The sequence below is a fragment of the Propithecus coquereli genome, unplaced genomic scaffold, assembly GCF_000956105.1.
Source record: "Propithecus coquereli isolate 6110/MARCELLA unplaced genomic scaffold, Pcoq_1.0 Scaffold24, whole genome shotgun sequence".
NCBI lineage: Eukaryota > Metazoa > Chordata > Mammalia > Primates > Indriidae > Propithecus > Propithecus coquereli.
In genome coordinates, this window is record NW_012147952.1 from 1,761,398 (window position 1) to 1,782,460 (window position 21,063).

The 21,063-nt window shown below is 36.5% G+C and overlaps 1 pseudogene; it reads left to right on the forward strand.

Annotated features, from left to right (window-relative positions):
* The first annotated feature begins 607 nt into the window (after positions 1–607).
* On the forward strand, positions 608–970 carry LOC105811752 (annotated as a pseudogene).
* Positions 971–21,063: the final 20,093 nt, after the last annotated feature.

The following is a 21,063-nucleotide window of genomic DNA, read 5'->3' on the forward strand; positions in this document are numbered from 1 at the left end:
TGAACAAGGCAGCCTGAAACTTTGTTTTAGGAGCTTTTATGTTTCTGAGAACACGTCAAATACCAAAGCTACTGGATCAGCTAACCAGAGCCCATGGACCAACACTTGCTTTTGTACATAAAGATTTATCGGACAACACCACACCCATTCCTTTACATATTGTCTGTGGCTGCTTTTGAAGTACAACATCAGAGTTGAGTACAAGCATACCTCATTTTATTGCACTTTGCTTTATGTACTTTGCAGATATTGTATTTTTTACAAATCGAAGGTTTGTGGCAACCCTGCATGGAGCAAGTCTATTGATGACATTTTTCCAACAGCACGTGCTCGCTTTGTGTCTCTGTGTCACAGTTTGGTAATTCTTGCAATATTTCAAGCTTTTTCATTATTTTTATAGTGTTATGGTGATCTGTGATCAAGGATCTTTGATGTAACTGTTGTAACTGTTTGGGGCACCACAAATAGTGCGCGTATAAGACATCAAACTCAGGAGGAAGACACAGTGGCAGGTGCAGCGGAGCCGTGTTGTTCCCGCTTCTGCTCCTGACTCACTGCTGTTCATTCTTGCCAAGGAACAAGTCGGTCAGGAAGCCACACCACAGCCATGGCTTTTAAAGATACCAGAAAAACACCCGTGGAGCCAGAGGTGGCAAGTCACCAAATTAGGATTACCCTAACCAGCCGCAACGTAAAGGCTTTGGAGAAAGTGTGTGCTGACTTGATTGGAGGTCAAAGGAAAAGAATCTCAAAGTGAAAGGAAAGGACCAGTTCGGATGCCTACCAAGACTTTAAGAATCACTACAAGAAAAACTCCTTGTGGTGAAGGTTCCAAGACTTGGGACCGTTTCCAGATGAGAATCCACAGCAACTTATTGACTTGCATAGTCCTCCTGAGATTGTTAAGGAAATTACTTCTATCAGTATTGAGCCAGGAGTTGAGGTTGAAGTCACCCTTGCAGATGTTTAAGTCAACCGTTCTAATAAATTGATTACCAGTTGTCAAAAAAAAGACATCAAACTTATTGATAAATGTGTGTGTTATGACTGCTTCAACAACTGGCCATTCCCCATCTCTCTCACTCTCCCTTAGTCTTCATATTCCCTGAGACACAATATCGAAATTAGGCTAATTAATAATCCTACAGCCTCAAAGTGTTCAAGTGAAAGGATGTGTCACACGTCTCCCACTTTAAATCAAAGGCTAGAAATGAAGAATGCTCAGTGAGGAAGGCAGATTGAAAGCTGAGATAGGCCAAAATCTAAGCCTCTTGCACCAAATAGTTATCCAAGTAGTGAATGCAAAGGAAGAGTTCTTGAAGGAAAGTAAAAGTGCTACTTCAGTGAACACACAAGTGATAAGAAAGTGAAATAGCCTTATTGCTGATCTGGAGAAGTTTTAGTGGTCTGGATAGAAGATCAAAGCCAGCCACGAAATTCCCTAATCCAGAGCAAGGCTCAAAATCTCTTCAATTCTATGAAGCCTGAGAGAAATGAGAAAACTGCAAAAGAAAAGTATGTAGCTAGCAAAGATTTTTTCATAAGGTTAAAGGAAAGGAACCGTCTCCATAACATAAAAGTTCAAGATGAAGCAGCAAGTGCTGATGGGGAAGCTGCAGCACATTATCCAGAAATCTAGCTAAGATCATACACTTCAATGTAAGCATAACTTACATTGGTGAAGGTGGCTACACATAAACCACAGATTTTTGATGTAGATAAAACAACCTTCTGTTGGAAGAAGAGGCCATCTAGGACTTTCATAGCTAGAGACGAAAAGTCAATGCCTGATTTCAAAGCTTCAAAGGACAGGCTGACTCTCTCGTTAGGGCTTGAGTTGAAGACAATGCTCATTGACCATTCCGAAAATTCGAGTATCTTTAAGAGTTATTCTAAGTCTACTCTTCCAGTGCTCTATAAATGGAACAACAAAACCTGGATGACAGCATATCTGTTTGCATTGTCAATGTACTCAGTCCCCCAAGAGCTCTGATGAAGATGTACGAGAAGGTTAATGGTGTTTTCATGCCTGCTAACACGACATCCATTCCGTAGCCCATGGATCAAGGAGTAATTTCAACTTTTAAGTCTTATTATTTAAGAAATACATTATATAAGATTATAGATTCCATAGATAGTTATTCCTCTGATGACTCTTGGCAAAGTAAATTGAAAACCTTCTGAAAGGATTGACCATTCTAGATGCATTAAGAATATTTGTGATTCATGGGTGGAGGTCAAAATATCAACATTAACAGGAACTTAGAAGAAGTTGATTCCAACTCTTATGGATGACTTTGAAGGGTTCAAGAGTTCAGTGGAGGAAGTAACTACAGATGAGGTGGGAATAGCAAGAGAACTAGAATTAGAAGTGGAGCCTGAAGATGTGGCTGAATTGCTGTAATCTCACGATAAAACTTTAATAGATGAGGAGTTGCTTCTTATGAATGAGCAAAGAAAGTGATTTCTTAAGATGGAGGCAGCAATAGGGCTTGAGAGAATTGACTCCAATTTTGAAAGAAGTTCTACTGTGGGTAAAATTCTATTAAATGGCATCACATGCTACAGAGAAACCTTTCTTGAAAGGAAGAGTCCCTAGATGTGGCAAACTTCATTTTCATTTTATTTTTAAAAATTGCCACAGCCACCCCAACCTTCAACAACCACTACTGTGATCAGTCAGCAGCCATCAACACTGAGAAAAGCCCCTCCACAGCAAAAAGATTATGAGTCACTGAAGGTTCAGAAGATCATTTGCATTTTTAGCATAAAATATTTATTTATTTATTAGAAATGGGGTCTCATTATTACTATTGTACATTTAATAGACTACAATATAGTGTAAGCATAACTTTCACGTGCACTGAGAAATGAAAAAATTTGTGTCATTCACTTTATTGTGATATTTGCTTCATTATGGTTGTCTAGAGCTGAACCCATAATATCCCCAAGGTATGCTTGTAATTCCAACAAAGCTGAAAATATTTAACTTTGACCCTTTATCTTTTAAGACTCTTGTACCAAGGTTTTGATACTAAATTTTAAGGAGAACAGAGACCCTATTACATGCAAGAATGTATAAATGTTATGATTACAATGTATTTCAAATACATAGGCAAGGAAAAATAAATTATTAATGGATACTTATTTGACCTCAATGTGCCAATAAAATTATTAATATAAAAGAGAACACCATATGGAAAATATTGATAAAGCTACTTTCCAATTAATTATGTACACAATTCAACCTTTGCATATGGGTATAAGATTTTTAATATAATTGGCATGTCACTTTATTTTTAAACTTTCCACACAATTCTGTACTGAAAATTATAGCCTGATTTTAGACAATAGCATGGCTCTAAAATTGTGCAGCATCAGAGGAGTTGTATTCCAAATTTATAGGATAGTCTTAGGCTAAAGTAAAGAGAATCTATGTACATTTAGCCAGAGAATTATATTAAACAGTTTTACAAAGATCGTTTTAGAAACAACCACTTCAGAGCAGAGTAGACATTGACCAATGTATTCAATCTTAAAAACAACTCCACCCAGAGAGACAAGGAAACTGGTGAGGATTATCTTGCTGACTTCAGAAAAGAAAAGAATTTCATACTTATTTGTCACTAACACTATGTACAACAGGGAGTACATGGTTGGGCTTAGCAAAAAGAAGATATCAATAGTACTGATGCATAAGTAGCATCTAAGAAACTGGGAAAATTAGTACTATAAAAATCGTTTGGCCGGGCGTGGTGGCTCACGCCTGTAATCCTAGCTCTCTGGGAAGCCGAGGCGAGTGGATTGTTTGAGCTCAGGAGTTCGAGACCAGCCTGAGCAAGAGCGAGACCCCGTCTCTACTAAAAAATTAGAAAGAAATTAATTGGACAACTAAAAATATATAGAAAAAATTAGCCGGGCATGGTGGTGCATGCTTGTAGTCCCAGCTACTCGGGAGGCTGAGGCAGTAGGATCGCTTGAGCCCGGGAGTTCGAAGTTGCTATGAGCGAGGATGATGCCACGGTACTCTAGCCTGGGCAACAGAGTGAGACTCTGTCTCAAAAAAAAAAAAAAATCATTTTATCTGCAACTTTCTTCAATACACTTCTAATCGAAGTATTTTTCAACTTCTGGATACAGAGATTACAGATAAACATAATCTCTTAGCACCCTAGAGAACTAAGACCAGCACTAGACAGTTATCTAGAAAGTGCTTAAACTTGTTCCCCTAAAATCTGAAAGCAATTACTATTAAAATATCTGACTATATTAAAATACTGCCACAAACCTCTAGGAGCATTATTGGCTTGGAAAAAGCCATAAACTAACATAGACATAACATGCTTTGTATTATCTTTTTTTAATCTTGAAGGAATTGTTGATTTAATTATGACAAAACTTTTTTAGAGCAAGACTCAAATCACCTATATACAGCAATATATTGCACAACCCCAATTCCTACGGACACCATACTAACTTCGTCTTTTAACACACCGTAAGATTGTCAATTAGTGTCAAATTAAATCCAAGACAGACACATTAATTCTCACTAGGTTAAAACATTTCATTAGATGTTCTGTTGAACATGTTCCCTCTGAAGATTTTTTTGGTAATTATTAAAGAATGTTTGGGCCTCTGCAGTTCAATCTTTTCCTCACATGTCTATACTGCTTTCCAATCATCTAAGTGTGATAGAGTTTTAACTAGAAATCACAGGTGGTCAGACTGGCAGAGAGGCTGGATGAAGCAAACCAGATACATCAGATACATCTGTAGCATCAGAAACAAGATACCTTAACCAAGCAGCGTCTGACAGTGTTTGCATAAAAATGTTTTTTGATGGTGGAATGTTATTCAGACCTATTTTTGAAAATCTCAATTTAATTGGCAATTCAGCTGCACCAAGATTTCTAATAATGACATAGTTACAAAGGGGTACAAATTTTCAAAAGGTGATTTCCACTAGACTCTGAAATTATAAATGTAATATGTTTTCGTAAAGTTTATTTTTGTGTGTTTTTGCATTTGTCTTATAGCTTTGAAAACAACAACAGGGAACTCTGTGTTCAGCTCCGTGTGAATCCTGTGCTTCACTCTGCCTGACCTCTGCCTTCATCAGACTTCATCTGAGGTGGAGAGTAACCGCAAATCTGGCTGAGGGGGGAGGCTCAAAGAATGTAAGAAAATAACAACAACAACAAGAAAAGTCCTAAAGCTGTAGATGCAGAGCCCAGATAATATCGTAATTGCCTATTGGATAGAGAAGGAAAACTGACCTGTAAGTGTAGAAATTACAAACTTCAAAAAGATTTTTAAAAACTCTGCTTATTATTGATGATTTAGTAAGGGTAGCAGTGAATTTGAGAAAAATTAGAAAGTGAGATATCAGAGAAAGGGGAATCAAGTCTCATCTTAATTTGTGGCTCTGAAGTGAAAGGTTGTGGACTATCATATACACATTATCAGCATTGCTCATTAAATTCGGTGTGATGAGGGGATTATAGTAATACCCAGAGCAGTAATAAGAGGGTGAATTTAATAGGATCAACTCCAAATGAGTGGGACAAAACTCACAAGGAATGATTTTGTGATCCTGTGAAAGGCTGACATTATGGCATCTTCCCTCCTGGCCTGTGGGAACCAGGAATGAGTAGAATCCACTTGGAGCAAAGAAGTATGTATCCATCTTTTGCAAACAATATTAGGTTGCATAAACAGAAACTATAACTAAATACCATGGAAGGGGGGCAAAAATCCTGCAACATATTCATTTTTTCAACTATATTATAATAGCACTGAAAATAACAGATCAATAGAAACTGCAAGCTCAACAAAACCTTAGAGATGGGTTGCACCACTCTGGGTTGCAGATAAGGAAACTGAGGTGTAAAGTGGATTGTGAACATTTTGAGCCAAATGTATACATACACATACAACACATATGTGTGTGCACACACACATACACCTTGCCCCTGAAGTGACTCGTCTTTCACCTCCCTTTGCTTTGATAATTAAGCCCTGTGCAGAAGATCTTTCATAAGCAGCTTTGTTTTCAGAAAAAACAGCAGGCTAAGCTTGTTAGCACATGCAAAATACAGCAAAGAGTTAAATCTCTATGCAAAAATGCATTAAAATTATCTGAAAGGACACACACAAAGCCAATAAGAGGACTAAACTCGAAGGAGGAGGTGAAAACAGAAGAATTAGAGTGGTGGGCAAAGGCAATTTTAGTCTCATTTATATATAATGTTTTCATTTTGGATAAGTAGAATGTCTTCATGTACTAGCTGTGCAAATAAAAATTTAATTTTAAAAAATAGTGTTTTAGTAGCTATAAGTTAATGTTATCATACTTACATATCCTTTTTTCTTTCTCAGGTTTATATTTTTAAAATGCTAAGACAAAGAACACAATATTATCATCTCCTCAACTCTAGTTGTGATATCTCAAGACCTAACTAGATAACTTTTTGTGACTAAGCCTAGGAAAGGTCAGGTCTTTTCCTATCAATTTTTACCATAATCCTTTATGTATTTTTTTCTATCTAACTGATAGATTACTGCATCACAAACAACGCAAGAGATAGATATTCTTTCTATGGTACCTATTACCAAACCAGGCACCATATAATGGAACAATTACTATCAATCACAATTTTGTCTGAAAATTTTATGAACTACCAGGAAACTAAAATCTTTGTACGAAAGAGAGTAATAAAATTCCAGACATACAAACATTTCATAAAAATATGATAGAAACAGATAATCCTAACATATGAATCCAGTGTTTCATCTGATTTCAACAGGTCTGTGAGAATTTGATGGGAACCAGTGTTACCTGTTGTGGCCAGCTTCTGAGGCTGTCACATTTAGCAAAGTTGGGGCTGACATTCACTTTTAAATTTTAATCATTTGGACACATTGTAAATAACTTTTAAATGTGAAAAATAACAGAAAATTCTACTAATATAACTCTCTAAATTGGTTTCCATTGCCATTATTCCTGGACATCACATTCTAATCTAATGTGCATAGGAATGTAATGGAAGTAGAGTTTTAGACCTGGAAAAAAACTTTGAAATCTTCTAATTCAGCTTCTTCAGATGAGAAATCAAGAACCAAAAGCTGGAGTTATTGATTTAAAGTCACTCAGCAAGTTAGTAATAAAGTCAACTGGGACAAATGTGCTTATCAACATATAGAGTATAAAAGTGTTTTCTTCTGCAATCAAATTAGAAGAATAAAATTGGTATGAGAAAGATAGCCATCACAAGAGTTTGTTAAATATTTTAAGACACACTTAAGCAAAAGCTTGCTTCTAATATAGAATTTTTTTATATTTTATTTTTCTGTTTAACGAACCTTACTTTCTCTTAGTTAATATCCAGCATCACCCTATGCTTTCTAATTACGATAAAATTCCTGACATTGTTCCTTACAGATAGAGCAGTGTCAGAACAAGTGGACTCTTGCCAATTCCCCAATCGCTCATTTTGTAAACTTTTTATTCTTTGCCCTCCTCCTGTGACTAAATCAAACCTATGAAGTCCTACTGGGTAATTCCCTTTCATTTTGTGCTGAAAAGTGCTCTTCCTCTTGCAACCTGATGTACAACTGAACATTTCAATAAACAGCATGGATTCCTAAGTTTGAAAGCAGACCATCTGTGCACCAAACACCTGGGTGTAAAGAAGGAAGCCTCTCATTATTGATTCAAAGCAGGAATATGAATTGGGGAACTCTGGAAAAGTATCAGACAATACATTCAAAGGTACTAGTAAACTAAGAGCTTCACACAATGCCTGATGTTGCTTTAACTTCCCTTCGGTTTTTCTTTTTTTCATTACTTTATATATAGGGTTACCAGATTTAGCAAATAAAAGTATAAGGTGTCCAGTTAAATTTAAATTTCAGATAAATGACAAAGAATTTTCTAGTATAAGTGTGTCCCAAATATTGCATTGGATATACTTATGCTAAAAAATTCTTTGTTGTTTACCAGAAATTCAAATTTAGCTGGCCATTCTATATTTTATCTGGCAACCCTAGTTATATGCAGACACCTTCGACCTATCTCTGAAAATAATCTAGTCTTTCCTATGGGTTAATATGTGATTTTCACATATTTGGAGGAGAGAGATATTCTATGAGTAACCATCTTATAAACTTTTCCTCAAGACCTGACATGGAAATTTGCCAGACTCAGCATATTGGGAAGTCCACTGGTAGGCCAACATTTCCTTAAAGGGCCAGATAGCAAATATTTTAGTTTTCGCAGGGCATACAGTCTTGTTGCAACTATTCAAGTCTTCCTTTATAATGCGAAAACGGCCACAAACAATGTGTACATAAGTGGGTGTGGCTGTGTTCCAACAAAACTTTATTTACAAAAACAGGTGTTAGGCTGGATTTGGCCCACAAGTGGCAGTTTTCCAACTCATGTCACAACTGAACTGGCACTTAGGTGATATTCCAGTGATATTAAATTTAACTTCTTGGAAAATCAGTCCAACCTATTGGATATAACTGGACTTCCAAAAATCATAAAAATATCAAGATTGTTAAGGCAATGAAATCAAGCTTTTGCATGAATACTCTGCTTTATCCCTCTGGTACTGAAGGGAGATGAGAATGAACATAAGATCATTTGTGTTGGAAACATTAATTAGAACTAATTAAATTTAGTACGTTGTACTATTACATCATTCATAATACAGAGAGACACTGTATTCACTTAGCAAAATTTTAGCTTTTTAAAAAAATAATGGAAATACTTAAAATTAAAATTCAAAGATGGAGGCCGGGTGCAGTGGCTCACGCCTGTAATCCTAGCACTCTGGGAGGCCAAGGCGGGAGGATCCTTTGAGCTCAGGAGTTCGAGACCAGCCTGAGCAAGAGCAAGACTCCATCTATACTAAAAAAATAGAAAGAAATTAGCTGGACAACTGAAAATATATAGAAAAAATTAGCCAGGCATGGTGGCACATGCCTGTAGTCCCAGCTGCTTGGGAGGCTGAGGCAGTAGGATCACCTGAGCCCAGGAGTTTCAGGTTGCTGTGAGCTAAGCTGACGCCATGGCACTCTAGCCCAGGCAACAGAGTGAGACTCTGTCTCAAAAAAAAAAAAAAAAAAATTCAAAGATGGAAAATTTAAACAAGAAAAATAACACTGAAGAAGACATCCTGTTACACAAGGGCAGCTGAAAGGCAGACAAATAACAGGATATGGCTGGTAGAATAAACAGAGAGAGACAAGGCTTAAGTAGTTTCCGTGCCACGTTGCTGAGCTGTGGTAACCAGAGAAGCACAGAGGCTGATTCAAAATGGATACAGGAAAAGTGAATACGGCATGCAGGAAGAGCGACAAAAAGAGCCAAGGGCCAGGAAAGAACGAGATGGAATGATGTCTTAGAGAGATACCTTCCCTGGCAAGACTCGTGGAAAATAGAGCCCCAGAGATTGGTTTTGTTTATGCACTCTTGCCAGCAACTACTTGTTTACAATACAAAGGTTAAGTCAAAGATGACGGGTGTACCTGACGATGACAGGAAAGCATTTTTACAGTAAGCGTGTTTTGCTGTCCTAGGGCTTTCATCTGGTAGGAAGAATTCAGACATACATTTAAAATCAATCATGCATGTGACAGCCAAGGATGCATTTCAGATAATCCATTGGGACAAATGTTTCACTTGCTAAATTTGAGACGCAGATAAAGAGATGCAAAAGCAAATTGAGTGGGAAAAATTTCACTTTATTAAATAAGGTTCTTTCTCCCTTTTCATCAGTATCAGAGCCGGAATAAACCTGACACAATAGTAACTGCGGAAATGACTGAAATGAAGTAAAGAGGTTATTGTCATTGAGTAGGTATCCCCATGGCAATGGGAATAGACTTTGTACAGTAAGAGTGGAAAGAATGAATGAATAATGAATAGACACGATCTGTATTCTTAGAGCTCAGAGTCATTCTGATGGTTGTGAGGATGTGCCCGAGGAGATAAACAGGAGTCATCATATCAGAAATGACCAACATTCTAGCTTTGCTAGAATTAACTAATTTGTGGGATAAAATTCTCTCCAAGTTATATTGCAAATTAAGAGAAAACAGCCCAAAATAGCTTTAGCTACTGCTTTGTTATCACAAAAATGGAAACTGAATTACTCTTAACAGGAGAATGTATGCACTGATCAAAATAACTTTAAAAAATTCCCAGCTCCTGTGGAAATTATTTTTTTTGCATATCTCACACTAAAATATATAAGAAAGAGTTCTTTGTGATGAAGTCACTAGATATCATCAAAGGAAAAATTTATCTTGCTGGAGGCATAATAACTAACCTTCACAGAGCACTTTTTAAGTGTCAGGCATGGTGGCAAGTGCTTTGATGTAAGTTTAACAACTCTGGGAAGAAGGTATTATTAATATCTCTATTTTCATATAGAGAAAAATTAGACCTAGAAAGGCTAAGTAGCTTGCTAAGGAACACAACTAAGAAGTGGTAGTGCAGAGATTCTACTGCAGGCTGCCTCATCCAAAAGCCTGAGTCTTGATCACGACTCTACACTAAAAGGTTTTCTGCATGCCCAGACTGAAATATTTGGTCACTCACCCCCAGGGCAACAGTCACTGTGGCCCTCATTACTTGGCATTTGCACCTGGGTTTTGTGGACGAGGTTTCCTGCCGCAGGTCACAAACCCTGCTCATCTCTTCACTCATGATACTGGCTCCTGGCTAGAAAGGTGATCTGATTGTGTTATCTGTCACCACACTGATCTCCACAGTTCATTCTGTCAATCCTACAGGCTAAGCAGATGTGTCTTTTCTCCCTCTCTCCAGCCAATGGTCAGCCCTCAAGAAGCCCATTCTAGAAGGTATTCTTTCCTGATTGAATTAATCATAGTGCAATGATCACTTAGGGAAGTTTTATTCAAAGCATGTTCCTCAAAATGGCAGAGCAGCAACACCCCAGAGCTTGATAGAAAGGCAACTTCTCAGCCCCCACTCCAGACTTACAATATCACTGTCTTTGCAGTGGAAGCCCACAAATCTTCATTTTACCAGAATCCCAAGGTGAGTTGCAAACACGTGACAGTTTGACAAACACCAACTTAGGGGACTTCCTATGGCCATCACTTTTCCTCATATTTAGAAGATTCCTGGCTCTGTATCCGGGGATTCAGGAGTCACAATCAATTCTCCAGGGCAGGCATTCCCAGTCTCAGCTGGCTAGAGATTCCCTGGCTAGAGATAGTAGATATTGGTTGTAGCCACACTTGAAAAAAATGTCTCCTCATTATAGAATGATGAACTGTATGTCTTTCTTGGAGCCCTAGTTCTCCTCAGATTCCCAAAGAAATAAGTAACACAACAAGCTTCATCCTAGGATCAGACCTATCACAGCTCCTGGTTACTCCTGGGCTTTGATATACTTCACTGTATAAAAGAGCTCAAAGCTGAGACCCAAAAACTACATAGAATTCAGTTCAATGTAAGGTGATAGAAATCATGGCAGCTGAAAGTGAAAGTTAAGTGACAAATTTGTGATAGAGAAACACCATTCCTGCCTTCCAATCCTTCAGTTTATTCCTGGCTGCTTCAGCAATCACCTTTTCCTGAACGTTTACTTAATATTCAAGAGATTAATTTTGATTAAGTGCCCAGTACCAGAGTCCTATCCTGCCAAACAAGAGGTTTATAGTTTACTTGAAGGGATGCCGTGAGTGTATAAATTTTACAAAGGTAATATAAACAAAACAAGAAGTTCCAAACAAAATCACCAATTATTTATATTACAAGCTAGGTGGAAGCTCTATCTAAACACAACCTGATCGTCTCATTTATGAACAAGTCCCAGCAACCTATCTTTGATAAAAAAGAAAACAAATTAAACTTGAGTTTCAATCATACATCACCAGGGCGCCTCAGTGAAGATTGCAAGCAGCTCAAATGGGTAAAATCGCAGTTTTTCAAAAGTGCTTAGTATACATTTCCTTTAACTTTAAATTAATTTTCTTCCTATTTTTTCATCTTGTACTAAAGATTTACCCCCACCTGTCTCTGCATCTCACTTCCTCCTTGTCTATCTCTGTATCAGTCACCCTATCCTTGAAGTTTTTGCATCTCCCTCCTTGTGATCACACAACTTATTTTAGATCTGGCCAGAGTTTCTTTAGAAAATTTCAATCTGGACTCCTAACACCCAGAATTTAAATTCATTCTGCATCCGGACAAAGCAGGAAGGAAAAACTGGTAGAGACAGACATAACATGAAGGCAGATGTCAAACAATAGTGGGTTAAGAAAAAATAGATGTCAATAAAGTAGGAGAGAAATTGGATCAATAAACACATAAGCAGAAAGGTAGCTGATCTGGGAGAATAAAGATCCTGTAAAAAGGATCATAAGACTTTGCAAAATCTAAACAAAAGGCTTCAACTAACCGTGGCCTGGGTATCTGAAATTTAGCACTTATACTTTACAGTTACCTTAATCACTTATAAGTAAATGGCGTAATTATTCTTCAGCTATGAATGTGCATGTCTATACTTTTCAGGTAGAATGGTCAAAATCATTGTTATATTAAAATTTGAGTTAAATATGTTTTCACTTTCTAATATTCTATTAACATCAGCAAAATTATTGCATAGACTACATGTAACTTTTCAAAAAGCAAAAGCAAGGAAATTTTGGCAAGTTGGTAGTATAGGAAAAACTGTCCTTAATATAGTTTTCAAAAGCATCTCTGAATCTAATGGTTGATCCAAACAGAAGCAGATTGTCAAATGTGCAGCCAATTGATCTTCTAGGAGGAACCAGTCACGTAAATCTCCATTTTGGCCCCATTCGCGTCTACTGTCATTTGAGCACTGGGTAAATATTTCTGATGTCTACTTCATATTTGCAAAATGAGTTATATAAGTAAACACATTAAATATATTGTTTAAGGATACTTACATATGTGCTAATAGTCTTCTTTAAAGGAAGAAGATGCTAAACATAAAATTCAGAATAAAAGTTACGTCCCAGAAGGAAAGCAGTAGATTTCTATAAGGAAAAGCACAACGGTATTGGTGATGCTCTAGTTCTTAAATTAGGCAATGGATGTGTATTTTATTACTTGCCATCATAACTTATATCTGCATGACTTCATATGTGTAAAATGTTACATAATAAAAATTTAAACAAATCATCCACAACTTTTATTATTCTACCAAATCTACAGAATGCCAATTCAGAAAAACCCCTAGAGTTATGAAAATTCATGTTTGAACACTAATTATATAGGGGATTAAAGAAGGCGTATGCCTTAAAATATTTTTCTAATTGATTTGAAAGTAGGGAAGACATATCCCTCTGCCAAAGAAATCAAGAAAAGGACACCTGACCCTTCTGTTTCTTCGCTGTTCATGAATGTAATAATGACAATTTATAATTTATAATTTATAACCAATTTCCCACAGAAATTATAAGTTTTACAGATAGGCTGAGATGTATTTAAAAATGAAATGTTTTTTCTTAAATACTAGGTTACTATAGTTGGGATAAATGTCTATAAATGCTACCAGGGTGTTGAAGAAGAGAATAAAATAAAGGATCTACTATACATTTTTAAAATCTTTTGATTTTTAAAAGTTAGGTTTATGTCCAGAACAGTTTTTCCTACATTTTCTTCTAGAATTTTTATAATTTGATGCCTTATATTTAAGTCTTTAATTCATCTTGAATTAATTTTTGTGTATAGCAAGAGATAGACCTCCTGTTTTATTCTTCTGCATGTGTCTATCCAATTTTTCCAGCACCATTTATTGAATAGGACGTCCTTTCCCCAGTATATGTTTTTGTCTGCTTTGTTGAAGATCAGTTGGTCATAGCTATATGGTTTTGTATCTGGGTTCTCCATTCTGTTCCATTGGTCTATATCTCTACTTTTATAACAGTATTGTACTGTTTTGGTTACTACAGCCTTGTAGTCTAATTTGAAGTCAGGTAATGTGATGTCTCCAGATTTGTTCATTTTGCATAAGATCGGCTATTCAAGCTCTTTTTTGGTTCCAAATGAAGTTTAACATTATTTTTTCTAGACCTGTGAAATAAGACATTGGTATTTTGATGGGAATTGTGTTGAATCCATAAACTGCTTTAAGCAGAGTGGACATTTTAACAATGTTGATTCTACCAATCCATGAGCATGGGATGTTTTTCCATTTGTTTGTGTGGGGAAAAACTCTTCTAGGCCTAGGCAAAGGATTTATGACTAAGACCCCAAAGGCAAATACAGCAGCAACAAAAATAAGTAAATGGGACTGAATTAAATTAAAAAGCTTCTGCATAGCAAAGGAAATAATCAACAGAGTAAACAAGCAACCTACAGAATGGGAGAAAATATTTGCAAACTATACATCTGGCAAAGGACTAATATCCAGAATGTACAAAGAACTCAAACAAATCAGCAAGAAAAAAACAACCCCATCAAAAGTGGGCAAAAGACATGAACAGAATTTTTTTCAAAAGAAGATAGGCAAATGGCCAACAAACATATGAAAAAATGTTCAGTATCATTAATCATTGGAGAAATGCAAATTAAAACCACAATGAGATACTACCTTACCCTTGTCAGCATGGCCATTATTAAAAAATCAAAAAATAATAGATGCTGGCATGGATGAAGAGAAAAAGGAAGACATATACACTGTTGATGGGACTGCAAACTTATACAGTCTATATGGAAAACAGTATGGAGATTCCTCAAAGAGCTGAAAGTAGACCTACCATTTGATCTAGTAATCCAACTACTGGTTATATACTCACAGGAAAAAAAAATCATTTTATCAAAACAACAAATGCACTTGGATGTTTATTGCAGTACAATTCACAATTACAAAGATATGGAATCAACCTAAATGTCCATCAGTTCATGAGTAGATAAAGTGGATGTACATCCCATGGAGTACTACTAAGCCATAAAAAGGAATAAAATAATATCTTTTGCAGCGACTTGGATGGAACTGGACACCATTATCCTAAGTGAAATATCTCAGGAATGGAAAAACAAATACCACATATTCTTACTGTAACAGAGAGAATGGCCTAGAAAAACAAAAAAAGGGCAAAAAGATTTTGTCTTTTTAAAACTTTCCCCACTCTTTTGGAAATTGCAGCCTGGCCTGCATCCCTGAGACAGGTTAAGTCTTTTGTTAAAACTCCCAGGTGGCACCAGCCCCCCATGTGGGCGGCTGGTGGAGTTGACAGGATTTGTCTTTGGCAAAGATGGGGATTAGAATAGTTAACCACAGTAATTGCCTGAAGCCGAGAACCCTCCCTTTAAAAGCTCTGTATTTCTGCCTACGTTCAGGAAATGTGGGATTTTGAGACGAGAAGGTTTACCATATTTCCTCTTTTGTCGGCCAAAGTAAACTCTCTTTCCTTTCTCCTCAAACAGCTTGTCCTCGCTCTTCTGATTTGGCCTTGTGGACAAGTGGCCGAGCTTTCAGTGACATTACTAATATGTGGGAACTAAACAATAGGTACACATGGGCACAAAGAGATGTAAAGGACACTGGAAACTAAGAAGTGGAGAGGACGGCTGGTGGGAGGGTGAGGGATAAAAACTTACCTATTGGATACAACGAACACTGCCTTGGCAGTGGGCACACTGAAAGCCCTGACTTTAGCATTATACAGCTTATCCATACAACAAAAACATTAACATTTTGAAATTTTAAAAAGTTAGATTTATGAAAACAATCAAAAATAATGAAAACTTGAATTGGTGCTTTATCAGCACATTTGGAATTATCTTAGGTATGGATATAAACAAGAAAAATGGAGATCGGGCAATAATGAGGTAAATTTATAACTTGTTGAATGAACATGCCCTAAGAGTCAGCATTCATTGGTGGGTAGTGGAATCCAGGGCTCTTCTCAGATTCAGGTTATAAAGTAATTTTTATCAATGTAGCAGATTACAGGAGTATGGGAAAATTAGTTAATGAAATATAGGATATAAAGAATATTCCAAATGGTCTTTCCCAGCTACATTGGTGGAACAAACCCAACAAAATATATGTAAAGTCCAACACTTAGGTTTATAAACTGTAGTAATAAGGTATATGTGAAACAAAAAAGTTACTAGAAGGGGATTTGATCTCTGTCTACATTAATAGAAGTAGAGTGTTCAGAAGGAGTGAAGCAATCATTCTCTACTCTGAACTGGTCAGCTTCTATTCAGGAAATTTTGTGTTCATTTCTGAGTGTCATATCTAAATACATACAACTATTATGTACCCATAATGAATAAAAAGAAAAAAAGAGATGTTGAAGAAAACAATGAGGGTAATGAGTTTTCTTGAATTAGCATCATATATGGAGTAGTAGATATCTAAACCAAAGAAGAGAAGACATGGCAGGGAAGGGAAGATGAATTCTCAACTGTGTATACAATTACTTCAGGAAATCTCATGTGAATGAAGAACTAGATTCAATCGGCCTATTGTTGTCTGTGAGACTGAGGATATAACCAAAGAAAGGAAGAATTATCTGAAACTTTTTCTTCCGTGGAGATAATTAAACTGAGGTAGAATGCTATACAGGAGACTCAAGTATTTGATACAGGTTATATGAGATTAATTTTAAGATCATTTCCAAATCTAAATGTGTGTGTCTATGTGCATGTGTCTGTGTGTAATTTTTAATTTATACATTTTTAAATAAATGCAATTTTTAAGATTTTAAAAAAATATATTAGCTCAATAAAATTTTGACTTAAACTAGAACATAAAGGGAGGGCAAAAATGAGAATCAAGAGAGTCTAGAAAAACTGATGTTGAGAAAAAGATTAAAACAAAGAAAAATAAAATATGGTGACAAAGAGGGCATTAATGTTCCCCTCAGCTTAACTAAACTTTAGACAGGCCTCTTCCTGACTCTGGGCTCTGACCTTTCTTTTCTTAGAGCATTTACTTTAAAAAAACTTTTAACTGTAAATTCTTTCTCTGCCCCTTTGAGATGTATATTTTCTCGCAGTCTTTTGCCAGTTTTACAACCCAAAAATGTCTTTCTCAAGGACATGGGAGCCATCTCTTTGAAAGGTAATTATCAAGGAAGGTAGTGCCCTTATCTCTCAGTCTTGGAGGGCGGGAAGGAGCCCAATGTCCTTGGGCACCAATTAGCAAAACATATGGCATAATGACAGAGAAGAACATTTGAAAATTCAGGAAAAAATTGCTCAAAGTGCTCAACACATCCCATTGGCCCTAATGGCCTCCAGCATTTTTCTACTAGCTCACCCCAGTACTTAAAAACTCTCCTGCCTTTTGTTTTAGCATAATTTAGTTCAGACTGAGGTCTCTCTCCCATATTGCAATAGGCTGGAATAAAATCTTACTTGGCTATTTAACTTTCTCCAGGGCAAATACTGCTTTGACGATGGCAGGCAAGGTAAGACCCAAGGGTAGAAAGCCAGGCAAGAAACCAAGGTCTATACAGGTGTCACTATCCAGCAAACATTTCTTAGTGCCTATTAGCAGTCTATAATTGCAGGGAATATAGTATTTATAGTCTACTAGCACAATAGGGCTTTGCCACAAATGACTTCAATTTAGTTGAAATAAGCAGTGGCTTGAGAGATCTCATAAAGTTCTATGAACGAATCATAAAGTTGTAAGGTTGATGTTAGAAACCAAAGTCCCAAGAAGCATGTGTAAAATTCCAGCAACAATAGGAGTAAGGCAAGAGATTTTTGAGACAGCTAATACAGAAACAAGAGTCAATTACCAGGCATAAATACTAGCAGAGTGGTTGAGAAGGTGACATGGAATAAAAAGTGTGGTAAGAGTGGCAGAGCCTGACTCTCCTCTCCTCAGCCCTCAATTAGTATGTGATCCCCATAGGGATCATACACAGACACACACACACACACACACACACAGAGACATGTTCCAAAAAGCTGGGGGAGCCAGGGAGGTCAAGTCAGCTGTCTGCTTTAATGATATAAACAATAACAACGACACCCAATAATAGATTGTGCCATGCCAAGTGTTTTACATACTTTACATCATTTAATTCTTCCTAAAATCCAATGGAGAAGATGCCCACTTGTCTGATAAGGAAACTGAGTCTCAGAGAAGTTACACAGCAGAAGGTGAAGCTGACATTTACACTAAGGCTGATTCCAAAACCCATATTCTTACCTGATTAATCCAGTGGTCCTCAATTCTAGCTAAATGTTAAAATCACCTGGCGTGCTATTTAAAATAACAATGTTTGATTCCCATCTCCAGAGATTCAGGTTTAATTGGTTTGGGGTGAGGCCCAGACATTAGTGTAAGAAAGTAAAAAATAAAATGAACCCTACTCAAGGTGACTGTGCTATGCAGCCAATGTTGTGAACTATTGCATTAGTTATTCTGTTGCTCCTCCTACCATTTCTGTGGTAGAAATAATAGCACAAATCAATACCAGCAGAGACAGAGCTGGCTTTTTACCACTTCCTCACCTCTGATTCACCTTAGAAAACAGCATTCTGGCTTCCACACTCACTATCCACTCAGACTGCAACATGCTGCGAAAGCTGCCAATTAACTTCTACCTGACAAATCCACAATCCTTTTAGTCCTAGATCTTCCTGCATCATTTGACACTATGATTAGAGCATCATCCATTTTGTGAAATACCATGTCTGTGGAACTATCGTGCAGTTCCCTCCGAGTTTTCTTCCTGGGCTCATCCCAGTAACTTGTGTGTTTCCCAGGTGTTTCCCAGGGTTCTGTCCTCACCCTCTACTTTTCTCATTCCACTCATGCATTCCTGCAGAGTTATCTCACCTGCCCCTACATTATCAACTACCCCCAAGAAAAACAAACTCCATGTTTCTATCTCCGGCCTAGTCTCTGTCCTGGGCCTCAGCTCCACATATCCAGCTGCCTATTCCACATATCTCCACCTGTTTTATTGTAGACCAAGGATTCCTGGACCTTGGGGGATTGCAGCCCAGGAGCCAAGGGTCTCCCATTTGATGCAGAACCTGTTGTTCTGTGCATCGTGTAGGGGGCAGAGTGATCATTTACTTATTAGCTCCATGCCTTGCAAGCTTACCTCTTATGCCTCAGAAGGCATTTGCCCTGCTGATGTCAAAGCAAAAGCTTACTAAGAATATTATTTTAATGGAATGTTAAGAAAATAGAAATTAAGAGAAATGTATTTTGCAACAGCCTTTGCCTGTTTCCAGGTTCTTTTATACAAAATTATTCTACTGGGACATACGCCAAAGGAGAAGTTGCTCATAGTCATGGTTGATTTGCTATTTCCTTATTCTGACTCTGTACTGCTATCTAGAACTAGTATACAATACTCAGTTTTGTTTTTCACTTCAAATATTTAAGAAAATAGATATAATTTATTTCCCAATTATTTAGCTATATATAGTTGGTGTGCTTTCCTGCCTTTTTCTCATTTCTGAGAACACATTTGTTAAAATATGTTGTTTAATACAGACAAATTGTTAGTTGTATGTTCCAATTTTGTGATAAATTAATGTTCATTAATTTTACTATAGAAGGCAATGATATTCTGAAAGAAATCACTTTTTGATCATTAGTTATTTTTATAGTATTATTCTTAACAATTATGATACTAGTGATAATAGTGATAATAACAGATAAATTATTTTCTTTAGTGAAACTTTTTCATAGTTTATGTTGACTATTATTAGAATGTTCATCTTAAAGTATCTATCTCTAATATATCAGAATGAAAAAATATTATAGCATCCTTTATTTTTACTAGAGTTATGAATGAGTAATAAAGTTATATAAGTTAAGCACCTGGCTCAATAATTGAAGTCCACATTTATGAGTTACAAGCCTAAGAGCTGCTTGCTCAATATTAAGTGATAATTATATGGATGGGTGCACCATTTAATTTATAATAAAGTATGAGTGCTTTGCAATTTATGTTAAGACAAAAATCCAATTAGGAGGTTTGCAAATTTAGTCATTCCATTATTTAACATATTAACTTGGTCATATTAAAATCATCTCCCCAGTGTTAAATTTTTAAATGAATTTCTGCTATAATTTCCTTTTGCTTATGAGCTAATATGCATACTGTGCATACCGGATACAATAATATTCAATGGATTCTCCCTTTTTGCTTCATGAGTTTAATATAAAACATTATTTTCACTGTGCTCCATGTAAGACTTGCTGAAACTTGCCTATGAACACAGAAATTCTACAAGATACTTTAATTTTTCATTTCCTACTTGAAGCAAAGCTCTAAAACGAAAACTTTAGATAAGATGGTTTGTGGTCTAATTTGCGATATAAAAATTTGAGTCAAGAGTTGAAATCTATTGCCTTTTTCAATACTAATCTTTTTATAGATAATTAATAGGGAGAAACACTTAAGTAGCTTTGTGGATAATTTGCCCCTAGGAATACTCATTATGGGATTCAATTAGGTATAAAATAGGTGAGTTCATACCAAAATGGAAGCACAACTAATCTGTAAATTAAAATACCTTGTGATAAATTTGACTGCATGATGTGATCCAGTTATGTTCCTGGGTAATAGTTTTAGGAAGAAACCAGAATTACCTATCATATACAGAAGTCAGGCATTTGACCAGTGCCCACCAGGCCTACTATGACCCACAGACATTTGTACTGACTACCAGGGAGACTACCACTTTTTTTTCCTGTAGCCTGCAGGCCACAGAAATGCCAGTGGAGACAGAAATGCCCTGGGCTGCCATCACAGCTTCTCTCTTTGGTTATCTAGCAGGAATAATCAGCTAAAATTGACAGTCTCCCATCTTCATTCCCAGTCTCATATTTTTCCTATCAGTGCAATCTGAAGTTATCAACAGTGGAGAATTCCTGGTTTGATATAGATTTCAAACAGAAAAAAACAGAACAAAAAATGACCAATGGAATTTTAAGAATAAAGACTAGGAGTATTGTGTATAGGTTAGGATTTTGTAGTCAGTGTAAGTAAGCAACATGCCCTAAAAATGCTTTCTTGCTTCTCAACCACTTATTGCTGCACATCTACATTCTCCTACCT